At 31.0% G+C, this 19760-nt stretch overlaps 1 protein-coding gene across 12 annotated transcripts in view; it reads left to right on the top strand.

The window, feature by feature from the left end:
* The window catches only part of LOC107456505 (semaphorin-1A), a 185194-nt gene that overhangs the window by 71799 nt on the left and 93635 nt on the right, over positions 1 to 19760 (top strand). The window lies entirely within an intron of this gene.

The raw sequence follows: 19760 nt of genomic DNA, 5'->3' as shown, positions 1-19760 counted from the left end.
TTCCTTGATTTCTTACTTTAAAAAAGTTATTTTTCGATGTCATGAAGAGAAGAAATTTGCTGCATTAGGCGACGATTATAAAATAAAATTAAAAAAAAGAGTTTTAAGAAAATTTTAAAAAACTATATTGCATAACTGATGAGTTGTGCCAAATCTTATTACCGAATAATTCCTGTAAAAATTTCAGAATTAGAAAAAACCACATGGTCGAGAACACGATCAGAGAAAGAAGGGGATTGATGTTGGGATCGATGCGAGCAGATCGTTTTATTTATTTATTTCAATTGGAGTGACTTACAAGTCATGCGGTGCGGAAATTGTTTCATCCGAAATAAAGCGGCTTTATCTCGATTCGCAAACTGTCTAGTATGAGCCTATAATGTATTATCTCTATTTCCTTAAATTTATTTTAACTTTATGCGATATTTATATTATTGGCTTCTTTTTTAATGGCAGTCATTTTATTTTTTAATTTAAATCGTTTGGCTGTCATTTTATTTTTAATTTAAATCGTTTGGCTGTCACTTTATTTTTAATTTAAATCGTTTGGCTGTCATTTTATTTTTAATTTAAATCGTTTGGCTGTATTATACTTTGTTTTATTTTACATTTTTATTTATTCTTATACATATTTATTGCTTTTCTATTTTCGTATCGATCCATTTATTATAAACGATTCATTTTGTCATTCGATGCCAAAAGATAATTTCCCATTTTGTCCTTCCGAAGTTGAATTCCCTCTTTCAATAGCGACGGAAGATAGTTTTCTTTCACTCGTTGAACCGGTTTCAGAACCGCACGAGTGATTTTTTGCTCTTCTCATGAATGGGATGAGAGTAGTACTACTACGATGTTTTTAGAATCCTCCTCTTATTACATCACTAAACTCTGTCGTCTGAACAACATTCGATTTGACGCGAAACGAAATGGGTTCCGTGACTATTTACTTGAGAGTTCGTTTTAAGATCCATATCGTTAAACAGTAAATAAATATTTCATCTTCGCCAAATTATTAGACGCACTATAAAATTCTAATAAAATCTTAATTTATCAGGTGATACTATACAGCATTATTGTTTTGACGCGGCTGAAACCGGTTTGTTCTTGTTTATGTTCGTGTATCAATTGATTAACATTGTAATGCAATACGTTGAAAATAAATACAAATAATAAGTATGTAAAAAATCTCCTGAATAAAAACCCATTACATGTATGTTTAAATATAAAGGTATTGCATATAATTTCGTGTATTTATTGCAATATACTAACATAATACATGATATAATAAATATTCTATATTTATATAATATATCGTCTAATTAATTAGTCCAATCGTCGAATTTATATATCGTCTAATTTAACCAATTGATACACGAACGTAAGCAAGTGCAAACAGTCTTGTCAAAACAATAAAGCTGTATAGTATCACCTGATAATTAAGATTTTACATAGAATCTTACAGTGTATCTAATAATTTGGCCAGGGACGGTGTATAGATCGAAGACTCTAATTCAAGTCCTTGGTATAGCTCGTTCACCAGGAGTTGGCACTTGGCTCCGCCTTCATCACGTGGTATGTGACGATACTATTTCGCTATTTTTGGGAGAAGGTTGTGAGCAATCCTGAACAATGTTGCTATTTGGCGATCGTTTGGCAAAAATATTTATTTCGCAAACTTTATGTGCATTTTTTTAACAATGAATATTTCATAAATTTGATAATATTTTACACTATTTTTTATGATATTTCTTTTGAGTGAATAGTTTGTCCTTTATGAGACATTTCGCTGGGAGAACAACGGTTTCTAAATTTAAACTATATTTAATTAGCTAGTGTAACAAAAGGTATATTAGCAGATGATAAAGCAAAGTAAGTGAAAAAGAATTCACTTTCTGTGTTTGGCGCAAATTAAGGGTTGTCTCAATTTCAACAACGGAGATGTTTTTCCTCTTACTCCCCCGCGCTGAAATGAACTCTGCGACCGAGGAGGTGGAGCCAAGTCTCAACTCCTGGTGAACGAACTATACATGAAATGAAACTCAGAACACGAACTCTATCAAATTGCTGTATATAATTTATTTTGAATTTCATGTTTTGAAAATATCAATGATTTAAATTTATAAAGATATAATTTTTTTGAAATGGGTCATTAATAATTTTACTCAGGAAATATTCAGGATTTTTTAGTTGGGCTTACAATCACCCCTGAATAGGAGAAGAAAAAAAAATTTTAAAAATATTTCTCTTAAAAAAAATGTAAAAAATATTTCTCTTAAAAAAAAAAGTAGCGCATTTTTAAGATTTGTAGCTTTCGGAAAGACAATGAGTAGCCCAAAAAAGTAGCGGGTATCCCGAATTCGATTTTCAGTAGCGGGAACTTCAAATAGTACCCCAATCTGGCAACACTGGTCGAGGAGTTTGTATGACAACGTGAAAGTCGCACGAGAAACTAGTCGTGAGTTCTCCTCAAAGGTCATCGTTTGGTGGATTGACAAGAGTGTGAGTAGTGAGTGAATATCATTCATGAGACATTGCACATAAAACTGGTGACTACTCGCGGCATAAAGTCTAGGCACCAACTCACGAAACGAAATCACACCGTGACGCTCCATTAAACGAGTGAAGGCGCTCCGGGGCATGAGATCCCCCCCTCCGTCAATCCTTTTCCTTGACTTCGCCACTTGCACTCCGTTTCCGTGCTTCCGTCACGTTCGAGAGCATCCCCCCCCCCTTCTGACAATGTCCTTCGGGGCATTGAGCAATTATAGAAATGGAAGGATTTTGGATTAAGTGTTGGAGTCCCTTTCTTTTTTTTATATTTCTCGTCTGTTGCTTGGGCAATAAAATAGGGGGGAAAGGAGTGGCTAGGGGGTGGGTATCGATTTTTCTTTCTTTGGATTGATCTGAGATCTTGCCCCTTTGTAGGTGAGCCCTCAAAATTAAGTGAAACTCTTTAATTTGGTGTTTTCCTTTTGCAACCTTTTAAAAAAATATCCTCTTTTTTTTAAAAAAATGTAAAATTTATATGTATATATTTCAGGGTGCATGTAGCATTTTTAAAAAGTGCTTAAAGGTGCTATTTTCAATTTAAATTTTTTAAAAGCTCTTAAAAGTTCCTTTTTTATTATTCGCGGTTTTTTATAAATGCTTAATTTTCTTATCTTTATAAAAGAGATTTTTTCTTTGAACCCATTCGATTGCCCTTCTAAATTACAAAAAATGCATGATTTTCACAATTTTCTCTGCGATAGTTATAAGAAACTAAATTTTTTATCATGATTATGTAAAGTTTTTTTAATTTTATTGATTTTATGTGTCGATAAATGAAGAATTTTAAACGATGGGGGGAAAAAGTTTTATTACTGCGCAGATCCTAATTATGAATTTTTTTTTTTTTTTTTTTTTTTTTTTTTTTTTTTTNTTTTTTTTTTTTTGGAAAGTGATTAAAAATATTTTTCAGTGCTTAAAAGTTCTTAAAAGGTGCTTATTTTTTGTTAAAAAATCTGGCTACGCACCCTGTTTTGTATTATGTAAAAAAAAATTTATAATGACAGAAATTTTAAATAGTTAGCTTTTCTCGTAACTAAAAAAATATATATATCTTCGCTGTTATAATTGTAAACCGTATGTTAATGATTTAATAATATTTAACTTCGAAGTATTTATAAACATTCCAGAAATGATTCTTTCCTCCCTACCCCACCCTAAAGGCCATCCACGTATTTTTCTTCTGCGTTCCTGGCACGTATCAAAACTGTAGGGAATCTTGGAATAATCTCATCTTATGGAGAGGGCTTCTTTTTGTTCGGATGTGGGGCAGGGAGGGTGGGGGGACTCTAAAACGATTACCACATGTCCTCAGCATCTTATTTTGATGCTTCTATCGAATCGGCATGCGTCGTCTTCAACAATCTTTGGACGAACTCCAGAGCTCTGTCTGGGGAAAACGACAGCTTTTTTTTTCTTTCGTTCAAAATTAAAAAAAAAAATTCCTTGGCCTGGAATACAAAACAGTAACCCCTGGGATGGGAGAATATTTCTGTGTTCTTTTTTACTTCCCCCCCCCCCTCCTTTAATCGATCCAGTTTTTGACGTTTCTTAGTAATAATAGCTCCGAGTCCGGAATTCTGGTCGAATTGTGTCTTTGTTTCTTGAAGAAATGTTTAAGTGAACAACATTTACAAATAATGCAGTTCTTGAGCATCGTTTAATTGTTCATTGTATATGATTAAATTTGTAAAATGTGCCTTAAAACTAGACCATTCATCACATTTTCCAAATACAGGTAAAGGTATTTCGGTATGACCGAAAATGAATTCGGTATGAAAGGTATTCGGTAAAGGTATGACCGATCAAATGGCTTTAAATACCCGGATTTTGTACAAGCAAACGATACTGGAAGAAAAAAAAATCTGACAAGATTTTTTACTCCAGTTAGCAGTAGAACTTGCAGCCGATTTTCGAGAAGCCATTCAGCAACCAAAAGAAAGAATAAATACCGAACCTATTACACATTCTAATCAACGTAAGGCGTGTCATTCTGAATATTGTAACGATAATCAAACAATTAAATTTTCTGAATGTGAAATATATGTTTGCGGAGAATGTACTTTGGAGACATAAGTAAAAAATGCTATGAGAAATAAATTTAAAATTCTTTGTGTTTGTAATATAAATTGCAGGGCTGATTGTGCTCCGCAAAAAATCCGGATTTCCGGATTTTTCGCTAACCGTGATCCGGAAGTTTCCGGAGATCGAAGGTTCAGATGTTAAAAAAAATCATTGATCTCAAAAGTTTTCGGAAATCAAATTTTCAAAGGAGAAACCTAAAAACACAGTTCATTTTATTTGTTTGTTAGGAGAGCCACTTTATAATCTTATATTCAAGATTAATATTAATTTTTTATGAGTAAATAGTTATTATAACCATAAACTCAAGAAAGAAAGACATATTTGTAAATTTCAATTACTTCTCTAGGTCATCATAGGTATGTGTAACATTTTAAATATATTTAAAGTAAACTAAGAAATATTGAGAAAAAGAAGAAAAACTTGTTCAAATTTCTTTTTAATTTTTCGATGTAAACTTTTTTTTTTTTTTTACTCAATAAATTTTCCGGAATTTTGACTTGGGCTCACAATCACCCCTGAAATTGTCAATATCATACAATTATTTGGTTTAATTATTAATTTGTTTATTTCCTTCCTATTATCCATATTTCATACATTCAATCAGGAAATATTAAGTACGGGTATGCTTCTTCGGGAGTGATTGAAGATGTTGGTGAGATTAATTTTTGACAAGGATTCAAAAAAATATGCTTTTCAAAGTCGATCGTATTCACGTTAGAATCGGCTGACTTGTGTGTGAGAATGAAATTGGTTACCATAAAATTTCTTTACACATAGAATTGATTAAAGATTTCCCCTTCCTGTTATTTTGCCCTTTCTGGAAATCGGTCAGAATTTTAGTTCCAGGGTTAAAATAACTGGATGTAATTTCATCCTTCGGTTATTCTCCTCCCCCTCCCCCCCGGGAAGATAACTTGAAGCAAATTCCAAACTCTGGGGATTGCATCGTGGGATTTCCGCGAACGTACAACTTCCAGGGTTGAAATTGTTTGTCCTGTCTAAAACCCGTTTGTCTTAAATTGTCCAAAACCCTTTTATTAAAATTATGTCACTATTTTAAAAAATATTGTGAAAAATAAAAGGTTAATTTTTGATCAAAAAACGGAATGGAGACAAGTTTTATTAAAAAAGTTTTTTATTATTTTTAATATTGCATTATTTTTCATTATGCAAAATCAATAATTTAAAACATATTTATTCGTATTTAAAGGATAAGGTATTCACTTTTGTTGATCAATGAATTGTGGAGCTTCAAAAGTTATAAATCTTTTCCTATTGTATTATTTTCCTTTAATAAATCAAAGCAAATAATATAAAAAGTATAAAATATTTATTACATGTAATTATTATGTGTATAATGGTTGCGTATGTAGAATTTTTTATATTCTTTACCTTTTACCAATGTCCAAAGTTTGGGTCAGTTTGAGACAGTAAAACCCAGGAGTCCTGCCCAAAACCAGTTTAGGACGTCCAAAACCCTAACCCTGCATCTAGGTCATATTTTTTTTTTTTTTTAAATAAAAGCGGGTCCTTAAATCTAAACTTTTTTTTACCTCTTTGTCTATCTATTAATATACACATTCATGAGACAAAAAAATTTTAAAAAGGAAAAGATTTATATTTGAAGAATAAGGATTTTAATTCATTAGGACTGATCAAAACGTGTGCATCAAGAAAAAACAACAGTATTGGATGCTTAGAATCGTCCTAACTTTCTCTTTGAGCTACTAATTAAAGAAAAAAAAGGGAAAAATTTTTTACTCGTATATTCAAAGTTTGATTATCGTTTTAACTCTAGTTATCTATTTTTTCGGAATTACTCATCCTCTCTGCGTTCTTTTGGATAATTGAAGAGCATAAGCGGGTCCGACTAACTCAACTAAGAAACTTTTTTCAGAATTCAATTTTTTTCTGCCCTGAAGATATTTTAGAAATAATATTTTGTCTTTTTATATTTTTGCTTTTTTTTGTTAATGAATATACAGTAGAAAATTCACTTTTAGTGTTCGATTTTATCGCATTGTAACTTTTTAAGGAGTAAGGTCAGCCTTATAGATGTATAGCTCCATAGCTGACAAAATAGCCACGTGGATGTCATTCCCCCCCCCCCCCCTTAGTGTTGGGAAATAAGCCAGGAAGAAGGATATCCGTTGCATATTTTCCGCAAAAACAAAAAATTATCTGAAAAGGCATTTTCCTCCCCTCAAATATAAGAATAGTTCCCTATCATGAAATTTTAACCTATTTTATTTGTTTATTTTTGTTCACCCCACAGTATAAAAAAGCATTTACGCATAGCTGCCAAATCTACTGTATTTTGCCAGTTTCTCCTGGTCTACTCGTTTAATTAAAATTCTCCTGGTTTTTTAACATTTTAGAAAATTCCTTAAAATTGAGTAAGTTTCCTAAAATAATCCCAATCGAAATAGAATTTTTGTACAGATTATTGCTTGAATATTTAAATAAGTATTACTGGTGCATAAAGCTAACCTCATTTATAGAAATCAGTGCAAAACTTTTTCTTCTAAAATGTTCAGTTTATTTTTTATTCAGAACTCTTTTTAAATTAATTTTAACAAAATCTTTTAACTATCTTGCGTTAAGTGCCTATTAATATTCGAATTTAAGAGTACACATAATACATAACCAGGGGTCTGTCCAGACATTTTGTGAAAGGTCCGTTTTTGTAAAATTGTGAAAAAAACTACTCGTAATTTGTGAATATAAAATAACGTTAAGTCCCACTCTGTCAACCTGGGTCCGTTATTGCAAAAAAACTTTTTCAAGGAGTTTTTTAATTGCAAAGACATACAAGAGATTATGCTCAACACTGTAAAATTATAATTAAAAAAAAATTACATTTTAAAAAATAAACAGCAAATGCAGCTACTAAATTAGCGATGCAACATACAAATATTTGTTATTTACCCTTATACTGCTGAAAGCAGAATATTCATTTCCGACGAATAAAGGAAGAAGCGTCTGCCGAAAACAAAATTTAGTTCCGTTTACATCCGTCTTTATCCTTCCTGGGAAGGGTTTATTCGATTAACAAAACAATAATGAAGATAAACAAATATATGAAGGATCCGATTTAAAGATAAATTATTTTGTGAAGGGTCCGTTTTTAAGTTAAAATCTTTTGTGAAGGGTCCGTTTTTATGAAAAGATATTTTGTGAAGAGTCCGTTGACGGACCCAAATTTCTTCCAAACGGACCCCTGATAACATCTGAAATATGTTTAATGTCAATCATAACTGCGAAATATTGCAGTTTTTTTATTTTGATGACAATAAAAAAAAAACTCTGAAATTCATTGTGTGTAAAATATTTCGTACCTAATGCTAATGCTACAGTTGTCGTGAAATTTATATTATTTTGTAAAATCTACTGAATTTTTTCTTGTCCGTGTTGGCAGATATGTAGCTCAGAGTTACGTGTTAGGTATACAGCTTTTATATTAGCCGGCCGAGTCAAATGCAGCCATCTTAGTTAACAAGGCGAAACCTCCATAAGTTTTTGCCTTCGATTAGTATGGGGAACAGTCTGATCAGCCAAATGAAGATGTTTATGGGTGTGACTGCAGTAGTCATTGTAATTAGGAATGCGCTTTCGCCTAGGAATGCCACAGCTGAGTCTCATTTCAACCAGTTAAGCGCTTCTTAATTGCTCATCTCGTTTTGTAACCGCCGATGAACAACAGACCTAATTTTTGAGTTAACGACTATTAACGTCTTTAGCCTTGTCATTTTGAACACAATCCAGAACACAAGGGAAACTCCTGGATCGAATATTGGGAGAAATTTGCCTTCTTAGCCCGTCGGCAAGGGGATTCTAACCACTGATCCATCTACCACTGAGGATATTTCACGTCAGCACTGTGGTTGGTGCAAGCTGGATGCGGAATTCGTATCGACTGGGATTTCAAACCATCCCCTGAGCCATCGCGTTTTCAAGTGCGCTGGATCAAGTTTTAGGAGACAACTAACCCGCATTTTCGTTACTCGTTCGGACAGGAAAACCTCCCACGGTTAGCCGGATGGCAAGGAGACTCATGATCTACCACTGAGGATGTTTTACGTCAGCACTGCGGTTGGTGCGAGCCGGTTGCGGAATTCGTATCGACCGGCCATCGCTGAGATTCGAACCCGGGGCAACTATTGGAAGGCAAGCGATCTCCACCACTCTGTTACCATTGCTTATCGAAACTCAAAATTTCAATGAAGTACTGTAGGAGTATTATTTGGTGGTTACCAATTCAACTGAGTATTTTATTATTTCATTCATGAGCCCCGACTTGGACTGCGAGCGTTGAGTTGCGGATAAATAAGTAAACAATTATGCATTTCATTTTTTTAAGCAATATTTTTAAAAAATTTTCAACGCTAGTAATTTTTTTCAAAAATTAACTTATTTTTCTAAGAATGCAAGTGCAGATTTATTAAAAAAAATTTTTGAAATGGAGAGAAATTAACTGCTTGGTCACGCATTTTTATTTCTGGCGCAACTAACTAAAATCTGATGTATTGAGCAAATATGGCCCAAAATAATCACGAATAAAACGTGAAAGGGGGAAAAAAAAGTGAAATAAAGGAAAAAATAAGTGAGAAGCCGTGAGTATCTTTTACGCCGACTTGGCATAAGAATAAAAAAGGACAGTAAAAAAAAGATCAAAAGAAAGGAGAAGAAAAAAAAGTACTTACTTTCTGAGAAGAGAAACTAAAAAGATTAGTTCTTATTGATCACTCCGAAGTTTTTCTTTTTTGATGGCTTACGAGATGAAACTGGCGCATAGATAGATTGAGCATATAAATACAAGAGCTCAGTTTCCGTTCGCTTTATTGTTACTTACATTTCTTTCTTAAATTAAATAAGTTGAAGAAACTAAAGCGGTGAGATATTATTTGATTAAAAACTTCATTCCCATAAGAATACATATAGTTGGAAATAACAGCCGACTTGTTTACAAGCGCACAAAAACAGGAGCCCATTTTGAAGACTTGCCAGACTTGAGTGAGAAGATACAAAAGTGATTCGTAATATAAAACATAAAGTTGTCGAAGAAAAATGGAAAAATACAGGTGAGAAGCAAAACTAAAAAAACAAATAATAATAATAATAAAATTTTTAAAAAATGATATTGGCTAAGTATTTACTCCTTGTACTAATTATAAATCTGTATTAACATCATGAACAAGGCAGCATAAACCAAAACAACTAAAAATCACAGTTTACCAATTGGCAAAATGGTTGTTGTCGAATTCTTTTTTTTATTCCTTCTTTATTTGTGATATTCACTTGAATTATTATTGAAAACGATCCAGTTTGTATACTGTTGATTAGAATTTCTGATTCTTAAAACAATAAAAACAAAAATATTTTACAAATGATGAAATTCTCTTTTATTCACTACTCAAGAAGTATTTATGGGATCTCTCTGGTCCCCTATCTCAAAAATAAACCCACCAACTTAATGCATATCAAAATTAAAAGTGAAAAAAGAGAATTCTAAAAAAATTATCAAACAGCAGCGGTCGCCATAGCAACGCATGCAATGACGACGCATGCGCACTGTTTACTATTACTCTTGAACACAGTTGAAAAGTGTGATGGCGTCTAAATTTGGTGCACACGCCATCAAACCTAAAAACAATACCCATTTTGCTACTGGGTAATAAAACCACTGTAGCCTAGAAGAAAAAAAAAGATGAAAAAAACAGAACAAGAAAAACCGCAGCGGGTTAAATCAGGGTAAAATGCCTTTACATGCACTATNAAAAAAGAATTCTAAAAAAATTATCAAACAGCAGCGGTCGCCATAGCAACGCATGCAATGACGACGCATGCGCACTGTTTACTATTACTCTTGAACACAGTTGAAAAGTGTGATGGTGTCTAAATTTGGTGCACACGCCATCAAACCCAAAACAATACCCATTTTGCTACTGGGTAATAAAATCACTGTAGTCTAGAAAGAAAAGAAAAATGAAAAAAACAGAACAAGAAAAACCTCTGTGAGGCCAATCAGGGTAAAATGCCTTTTCATGCACTATGGAAAAAGGTGGTGAAGAACTAATGTCATTAACAAGGGCTTTCATATGAATAAAAGGAAGTATCAAGATGAGCTATACTTAGGGTGGAAATAATTTTGATACTGTTGAAATTGAATGTATGCCCAATATTCCAACAATGTGTAGCAGTTAATGGTTTTTCGAATTCTTGATAGTCCTTAAGTCTTAAATTTTGGAGCGCATCTAGTGTGCCCGATGTATCTAAAGTTGCTCTGGCAAGGTATGTAGTAACTGTCTTCATACATGAGACATTCATTCATACATTTTATGCCTTTTAATGACATTAAAACCAAAATTGAAGAGAGAAGGATCTAGTTCATTTCATCCATAATGACTTCCTTTACTGACCATTTCATAGATTAGGTTATTTCGTCGACAGGGTCGTTTTGTCGACAGGATTTTTTCATCGACAGGGTCATTTCATCAAAAGGGTTATTTCATTGACGAAGTCATTCCGTCCGTATGATCTCGTTGACAGGGTCATGCGTAATTTTGAAGCTATTTTTTGGGATTGTTTGCTTTTCATCTTATTTAGTTTATTTTTGCGCTGAATATTTTTGTTATTAATTAGAAAAATTCTGATTATATAATTTTTACTAAAGCAGAATTATTTTACTATGTTGCAATAGCCATAAAAAAAAAAACTTTTTTTTTTAATACAAATATGATATTGCTTTCTCCTTTAGCTGTACAACCAGTCAAAAAAAAAAAAAAAAAAAAAAAAAAAAAAAAAAAAAAAAAAAAANAAAAAAAAAAAAAAAAAAAAAAAAAAAAAAAACGAAACGGAACTTTGTGTGTTCTAGTTGTCTTTTTACAACCATTTATTTCTCAGATAAATTGTCTAATTTTTAAAGTGGGTGCATTATTATGGATTAGCATCGCTAAGGCAATTGCTATAACTTCTGAAAATGATTCTTGATATAGCAAGTGAATGAAGGAAGAAAAGAACAAAGATCGCGAGAATCAGCTCATCTCGATACCATGAGATCTTTTTTTATTCATATGAATGCTATTGTTAACGACATAAGTTCCTCACTTCTTCATAACGCATGGAAATGCATTTTACCCTAATTTGCCCCTCTCGGCCACTGTTTTTTATTTTCTTTTTTTACTATTTTAGTTTTTCTAGTTATGTTTCACATATATTTTTTCAGTTTTCGTAATAAACTTTTCGTTTTATATTTTAAATATCTTTTGTTTCTTCTTATTCAGATCTGGCAAACCTTGAGAATGGGCGTCCATATTTGAGCTCCTGAATCATGTCGACTGTTATTTCAAATTTGTATATATTTGATACAAACGATGTTTTTAATCAGTTAATACACTTAGTAAGAAAAAATTATACGAAAAAGACGGTATTACGATTTCAAACCAGTTACTAAATTAAAACAGTTTTAATGGAACTGAAACGTCTAAAAATAATTTTTGAGAATTAAAATAAACATTTAAATTATATTGAAAAAACAAATGCTAGATACTTAATTTCTTTAGCAATTATTGATTTTTAATAAGTTTTACAAAGAGTTCATGCGATAAATTTTTTTTTTACTTTTTTCTCCTCTTACTTTTTTTAGAATTAAAGTTTCTCCCTTTTTCCTTAAACAGTTTTTGAAGAAAAATACATTATTTTTTTCGTGAACTTTTAGTTGGTTCTCGGTAGTTTATTTTCTCATTGTTTGTCTCGTTTTTTATCCGCAATTATTTCTTAGTTATTATTTTTTTCCCCTTTGTATCTTTACATTGAATTATGTGAACATTTTGTGTGATTGAAAATTTTTAACTACGCGTGGAAAGAAAAATAATTTTGCAATGTAAATGTTGCCTTGATTTGAAACATCTCTTATCTCTCAGTTCCTTTTATTCTTAATAACATTTTTCCTCATTCATCCTCTTATTATTTTTTTTTTCTTTTTTTTTCCTTTATTTTTTTTTTTTTAATTTCTTGTTCATTATTAATTTCTATAGTTGACGATAATGAAAAACGAAACACTCTAAATAGGAATGATTTTTCTTTTTTTTTACATATTTGTTTGCAATAATAATTAACACTTTTAAATATGCTAATTAAAATGAATTAGTCAATGTATAATTGAGGTTACTGAATGAGATAACAATTTTTTTAAGTATACTATTTAGTAGATTTTGTTTCGTAATACTTGTACAGAGGTCCCAGCTGTTACGTTTTAACTGTAATCATTACGATTTCATACTCAAGATTACGGTTCAGTTACAAAAGTAACGATTTTCGAACATTTTTGTGACATTATTAAATTTTGACGTTTGCAGTGACTATTCGAAAAAAGAAACCATTTAAGTGTTACAGTGATTCGTTTTCTATTCAATAGTTAATTCATGCATAATATTATTAATGTTAGGTATATACCTATGTAAAATTAAGTATTAAAAACACCTTAAAATTGCGCAAATTGGAACTTTATTGTCGTTATATTTTATTTTATAGTCGTCGTTGTACAGCCGACCCATTTTTATTTATTTGAGTTTACGACCACTTTGTAGCCTTGTAATTTTGAACCCAATATCCAGAAGACAAGGGAATTCTTATAAAAATGAAATGAAACATTTACTGTTCTTGGATACAACCTAACAGTTCGGGTGGACTTAGCTATAATGTCGGCGTTCAACAAATAATTTTGTTCTGAGTGGTTGCTACGTCAATCTGTACTGTAAATAGATGCGTCGTTATAATAATAAATAGAAATATATTTTCCTTTTTTTTAAGTTTTTATTCTAATTCATTATTTCCTTTTTAGTACTATTGATTATAAACTTTTTAAGTAACAATAGTAACTTGATTTGCCAGTAAGCTTCTATTGAAATGGTAGCACTCCAGCTAATCAGGAAATGCATTTTGAGTGCTTAAAAAGCACTAAAAATGTGCTTATTTTTTGTTGAAAAACCTGGCTACGCACCTTGTTATTGTTACGCGGATTTTAAATTATTTCAGATTTCAAAGGCCATTTTATTAGGCTAGAATATTCTGCCCACAATTAACTAACTCTAATGCCCACGCAAGACTTGCCATAATCACCTCCAAAACGATTGCCTGCACCCTTCCATCGATTTAGGTACATTAACACCCCCTTATCCGCCTATTTCCGAGAAGGGGGTGCAAAGGGCATCCACAGTAAATCCCTTTTCCAAATCGAACAACGCATAATTTCATTTCGAACAACTCTTCTTTGTAATAATGGGTCGCTAATGAGCAGTGCGGAGTTTATCAAATTTTATCGACGTACCCTTATTCTGTGTCGAAACTTGTAACATTCTCATCGATTTCACTACAAAAATGGATATTTTTCAGCTGGCATTTTGTTCAAATTAATTCTCCCCTTTCTGCTTCTAGGGGAGAATTTTATTTATTCGCCAAATAAATAACGCTTCTTCTTGTGATATTTACTTCTTTATTTTGCTGTTTTGTCTCGCTAAAAATGCGATATCGATTGGCAAACGATTAATATACGTTTTGGCAAACGATTTATATGCGTTTTTTTTAGTTCGAGATATTTTAACGACAAAGCGTTATTTTGGTGTAAATACCTTTTTTAAAACAGACGAGTTATCTACTTACGTTTGCTTAATGAGAAGCAAATTTATTTCGTGAAGTAGCTTTTGGAACCAGATTGTAATTCATTTAAATTTTGCATTAGTGTGCGTGCTCCTTTAATGAGCGGCGAAAATAAATTCTTTAACAAGGGTTTTTAATTGTTTCCACTGCTGGAAGCGAATAGGGGTTGATTTACTTTATTGCGATGCATTACGTCTCAATAAATAATTAAAAAGTTTAAATATCTCTGTTAACGTACTGAATTGAATCACAGCGTGTAATTTAGGGATTTACATTTGATAATTTCGTTCTTTCTTTACTGGAGCTAAATATTTTTGTAAAGATGTAAGGTAGAGGTGCGCAACCTTTTGGAGTGAAGGGCTGCATGCGCATTTAGACCCGTTGACGGCAAATATAGTAATCAGAGGTCTGTCCAGACATTTTGTAAAAGGTCCTGTTTTTGTAAAATTGCGAAAAAATTACTCGTAATTTGCGAATTTAAAATAAACGTTAAGTCACATTCTTTTAACCAGGGTCCTGCTTTTGTGAATTTGTGCAAATAGGGTCCTGTTATTGCAAAAAAAAGTTTTTCAATGAGTTTTTAAATTTTAAAGACATACAAGATTATGCAAAACACTGTAAAATTATAATTAAAAAAAATTACATTTTAAAAAATAAACAGCAATTGCTGCTACTAAAATAAAGATGCAACATACAAATTTAGTACAGGTATTTAGCAGTATAGATAGTTCAGCAGTATAGGTATTTAGCCTATACTGATGAACACAGAATGTTCATTTCGGGCGAATAAAAGGAAGAAGCGTCTGCCGAAGACAAAACTTAGTTCGTTTACATTTGTCTTTCTCCTCCCCCCCTTCCTGGAAAGAGTTTATTCGATTAACAAAACAATAATGAAGATAAACAAATTTGTGAAGGGTCCGTTTTTAAGTTAAAATATTTTGTGAAGGGTCCTTTTTCAGTAAAAGATAATTTATTTGTTAACAGATTCAAATTTCTTTTAAACAGACACCTGGTAATATTTATTTAAACGTAAACGTTCTAATCACTAACTTTTTTTTTTATCAGTAAAAAGCTTAGCAAATTATTTGCTGAAAATTAAAGACTTTAAATTAAAATTCGTTCAAAAATGAGAAGAAAAAAAAAAAAATTTTTATAAATAGTTTTTTTTTTTTTTTAATCATAATAAAAATAGATTTATCAAAAAAAAATAGATTATTAAAATAAAAAGATAAATGAGCATTCGAGAAAAGAGAATTTTTTTTTTATCATATCGTGCAATACAAACGTTTATTTTAAAATAAATTCTAACAGTAACAAGACTGCAATGCTCACAGAATGAAAATATTAAAAAATATAAGTACATTAATAAATTCAAATTAAATATTTTAATTGAAGAAAATTTTTAAGGTTTAAACAAAAGCTTAAAATAAAAACAAAACTCTTATATTTCAGTATAAGATTCAATACTTATTTACAAATATACTTCAGATACTATTTCTTTTTATATAGTAATCAATCTTTTATATAATAAATGTTTTCTTTTTTTTTCCTAAAAAAAAACACTTTACCAACAAAAAATTGAAATCAAAATTGCAAACTGTATTAACAATTTGAATCGTTGTGAATTTCTCACTTTGCAATAACATTGTATTAAAATTAAGGATGTAGCGAGCATTCGGCCCTTCAGTCAAAAATTCAGTTATCCGAATGGCATTAAAATTAAGGATGTAGCGAGCATTCGGCCCTTCAGTCAAAAATTGAGTTGTCCGTATGATATTAAAATTAAGGATGTAGCGAGCATTCGGCCCTTCAGTCAAAAATTTAGTTATCCGAATGACCGGCAGAATATTTGGCACAGTATTTTTGGAGAGAAAAAAAAATTCTATTAATTTTTTTTTCTCGTATTGAAATAATAAAGAAAATCTAAAACATATTTTTAACGATATTAGAAATAGTTTTTACGGCTATTTGTTAAGTTTTAAAATTCACCTGTTTGGACACAGCTTTCAAATTCATCTTTTGATAGACATATAGAAAAACGAAATGAGAAGAATTGTAAATAATTAGATTTCAACTTTCGTAATTATAGTTTTTTTTAATTATTGTCGATTTTGTTCTTTTTTCGTTACTTTCAGTTCTAAGAATTGAGAGCGATTTTTTTAAAAACCATTTTTGCTAGGTTTTTTTATAGCGTGTTTTTACGGAACGTCTCTGATAAACTATTCGTTTATTGTAACTTTTTTCCTGAGTTTTGTTTTACAAACTAGGAACATTTTTTTTTTTATAAACTTTTCTTTTTATTGGCGTTTTTATCATGACATATTATTTTTCAAAGAGCGTTTCTAATAAACTAAAGTTTTTTTTTCCTTCTAAAAATATGGCAATTTGAAAAAGTTAAATAGAGATTTTCATTTTAAGTTTTTTTCTTCTTTTTTTAAGACCGCTTCTGTTTAAGTTTATTCTTTCTTCACTTTCTCTTGGAAATATGGTAATTGGACAACTGAGATGTTCAGCTTTAAAATTATCTTTCGATGATTATGATAGATTTTTACTTGTATGATAAATTTTTATGTGTAATATTTATTGGTAGAACATGTTTTTCCAGAAAATATTATTTTTGTCTTTCAAATTTTGGGTTTAATGTCACTATGCTGCTAAAAAGTTTTATTTGGTTCCGTATATACGATATTCAATCGATTTTTTTTATTTATTTATGTATTTATTTATTTTTTTTGCCGAATATTCGGTATTTGGTTATTCGACTAAATCGCAATTCATTACCATATTTGACTAAATCACATTCGTCGTTGAAAAAATAGTGGATAAGTAAATTGGATTTGATATAAAATTGTACCGAAATAAAACTGTATCAAAAAGTGATTATTGAAATGCGCAATTAGAAATTCGCGTGTCGTAATAACATAATAGTAAAAATAACAGAATTGTCACAATCGCATGGGAAAGCATAGAAATGATTGCAAAAGAAAGAGAAGAAAAGAAAAAATTACTTAAATTTACAATGGAATCAGCACGAATTAAGTGCGTCAAATGTGCGATTTAAAATTCGGATATCGTAATAAAAATATCGGAATTATTAAAACTGCGTGGGAAGGCATAACAATAATTGAAAAATAGAGAGAAAAAAATGCATAAAGATAATAAATAAATGTAGAAAAATCACTCATATTTATCATGAAATCAGCATAAATAAAGTGCGTAAAAAATGGAAAAAAAGTGCATTAAAAAAAATGATTATTTAAATAGGCAAATTAAAACTGGCGTCTCGTAATAAAAATACCGGATTTTCGAAATCACGTTGAAAAAACGAAATAACCGCTTAAACTTTTTAGATTTTCGGTAACATCGGCTCAAAACGCTTAAAAAGTGATTATTTAATGGCGTGATTAAACTTAGAAATTCATTCGTATTAAAAATATCATCAAAAACTATATGAACTTTTTCTCTGTCGAAAAATAACTTGGGATTTATTATGAAATTATTGCAAATAAAGTGCGTTAAAAAATGATTACTTAAATGTACTATTTGAAACTCACGTGTCGTAATAATACAAATATAAAAATTGGTGATTTCCAAATCACGTGGAAAAGCGCTAAATAACTGTTTTAAAAAAATCATTTACGGGGTGCGTAGCGTTTTTAAAAAGTTAGCTTATTTTCAATTTTCGTTCTTTAAAAGCCTAAAGGTGCTTTCTACATGGGGTGTTTTTCAAAAGTGCTTAATTTTCCCTTTTCAAAATAAACTTTCGATTTTCACCATGTATTCAGGCCTGAAAGCAAGACGGAAAAGAGAAAATACTGGTAGGAGAACTATTTCAATATTAGATAATATTAGGGAGGAGTTAATCTATTCTTAACATTAAACAATTCACTGTAATTAATTTTTTCTCAGCGAAGAAGCAATCAATTATAAAAATTGTATCCGTTAAAAAAATTGGTAGTTATAGATTTTTATTATTCCCGAAAAAAGCTGAAAAATGAAATTTATTTGTTACCAGATTTTACTCTTTTCCGTCTTGATATATATGGGCTTTTAGCCCTGCACGTATTATTCTAAACCATGCTTTTCTCTTTGTTCTATTCAACGTTTTCACAATTCATTCAACCATAATCTATTTCGGCGTACTAACGGTCCATAGCATATGAAAGCGCCAATCATTTTACATGTTCGATGAAATACATGCGAGTCCGTCTACTCAGCTGGATTCAGTGAGATTCTTGTACTCTCAAGTGCAACTCTGCATTTTGCAAGATATTCTCCATTTCAGGCTTCATTTTACACCCTCTGATATCGAAACGAAAAATCTCTCGATCTTTTTATGTTGACTAATATAATGAAGAAAAGAGTTCTTTTTGTCAGAAACTAGTCATTTTATCATGATCATGTAAAGTCTTTGAAAATTATTTTACATTTTGGTGATGTATATAGTGCTTAAAAATATGTTTTGAGCCCTTAAAAAGTACTTAAAAGGTGCTTATTTTTTGTTGAAAGATTTGGCTACGCACCCTGAATTAGATTTACGCCAAAATGCGCATAAAGAAAGTGCGTTAGATTGGGATTATTTAAATGTGTGATTCGACTTCTAGATATATATCTATAGTATCATATTAAAAATACCAAGATTTTTCAAAACTATGTAAAAATGCGATGTAATAACTGCCGAATAATAACTTGGGATTTACGGGGAAATCGATAGAAATAAATCCCGTAAAAAGTGTTTAATTCAATGCACGATTTATAAACTTGCGACACAAAATATCATATTAAATGCATCGGGATTTTAAAAGCAATGTAGAAGATTGGTAGTTGCCGAAACAACGATCGGATCAAAACGTCGCTTGGATTTACGATGAAATTTTTAAAAATAAACCTAGTCAAAAGATGATTGCTGAAATTTGAAAATCGTGTATCAGTATCGTATTTTAAATATTCAGTTTCTTTAAACCATGCGGAATTCCGTACAACAAACCGCTGAAAAAAAACGATCGCAAAGTTGAGGTTTACTATATAATCTGCGAAAATTCAGCACGTGAAAGAGTGCTAACTCAAAAGTGTGATTTAAAATTGTCAAAATTTTTATTTTTATCGTGTTTAGAAGTGCACATCAGCATTCGGCGTGTTGCATGTGGCCCGCGGGCCGCAGAATGTGCACCCCTATAAGGAATCCTGAGTTTAGCATCATGTTTGCTCATGTCTAGAATCTGATGGATGAACTGGAGGATCATCCGGGAAATGTCGGTGAATAGTGTTGTGGGTTACAAATATATTTTTCGTTTCAAACATTTTTAGTCGAATAAAAGTTGGAAAAATCCTCGAGTGTTAAGACTACCTTCAAAAAAATATCATTCAAGTTTTTAATTTTTTTTTTATTTTTACCCATTGGCAAAATGGGTATTGTTTTGGGTTTGATGGCGTGTGCAACTTATTTGGACGTCATCACACTTTTCAACTAG

The sequence above is a fragment of the Parasteatoda tepidariorum genome, chromosome 5 (genome assembly GCF_043381705.1).
Source record: "Parasteatoda tepidariorum isolate YZ-2023 chromosome 5, CAS_Ptep_4.0, whole genome shotgun sequence".
NCBI lineage: Eukaryota > Metazoa > Arthropoda > Arachnida > Araneae > Theridiidae > Parasteatoda > Parasteatoda tepidariorum.
The sequence above is the reverse complement of the archived record's forward strand: the minus strand, read 5'-3'. Positions and strand labels throughout refer to the sequence as shown.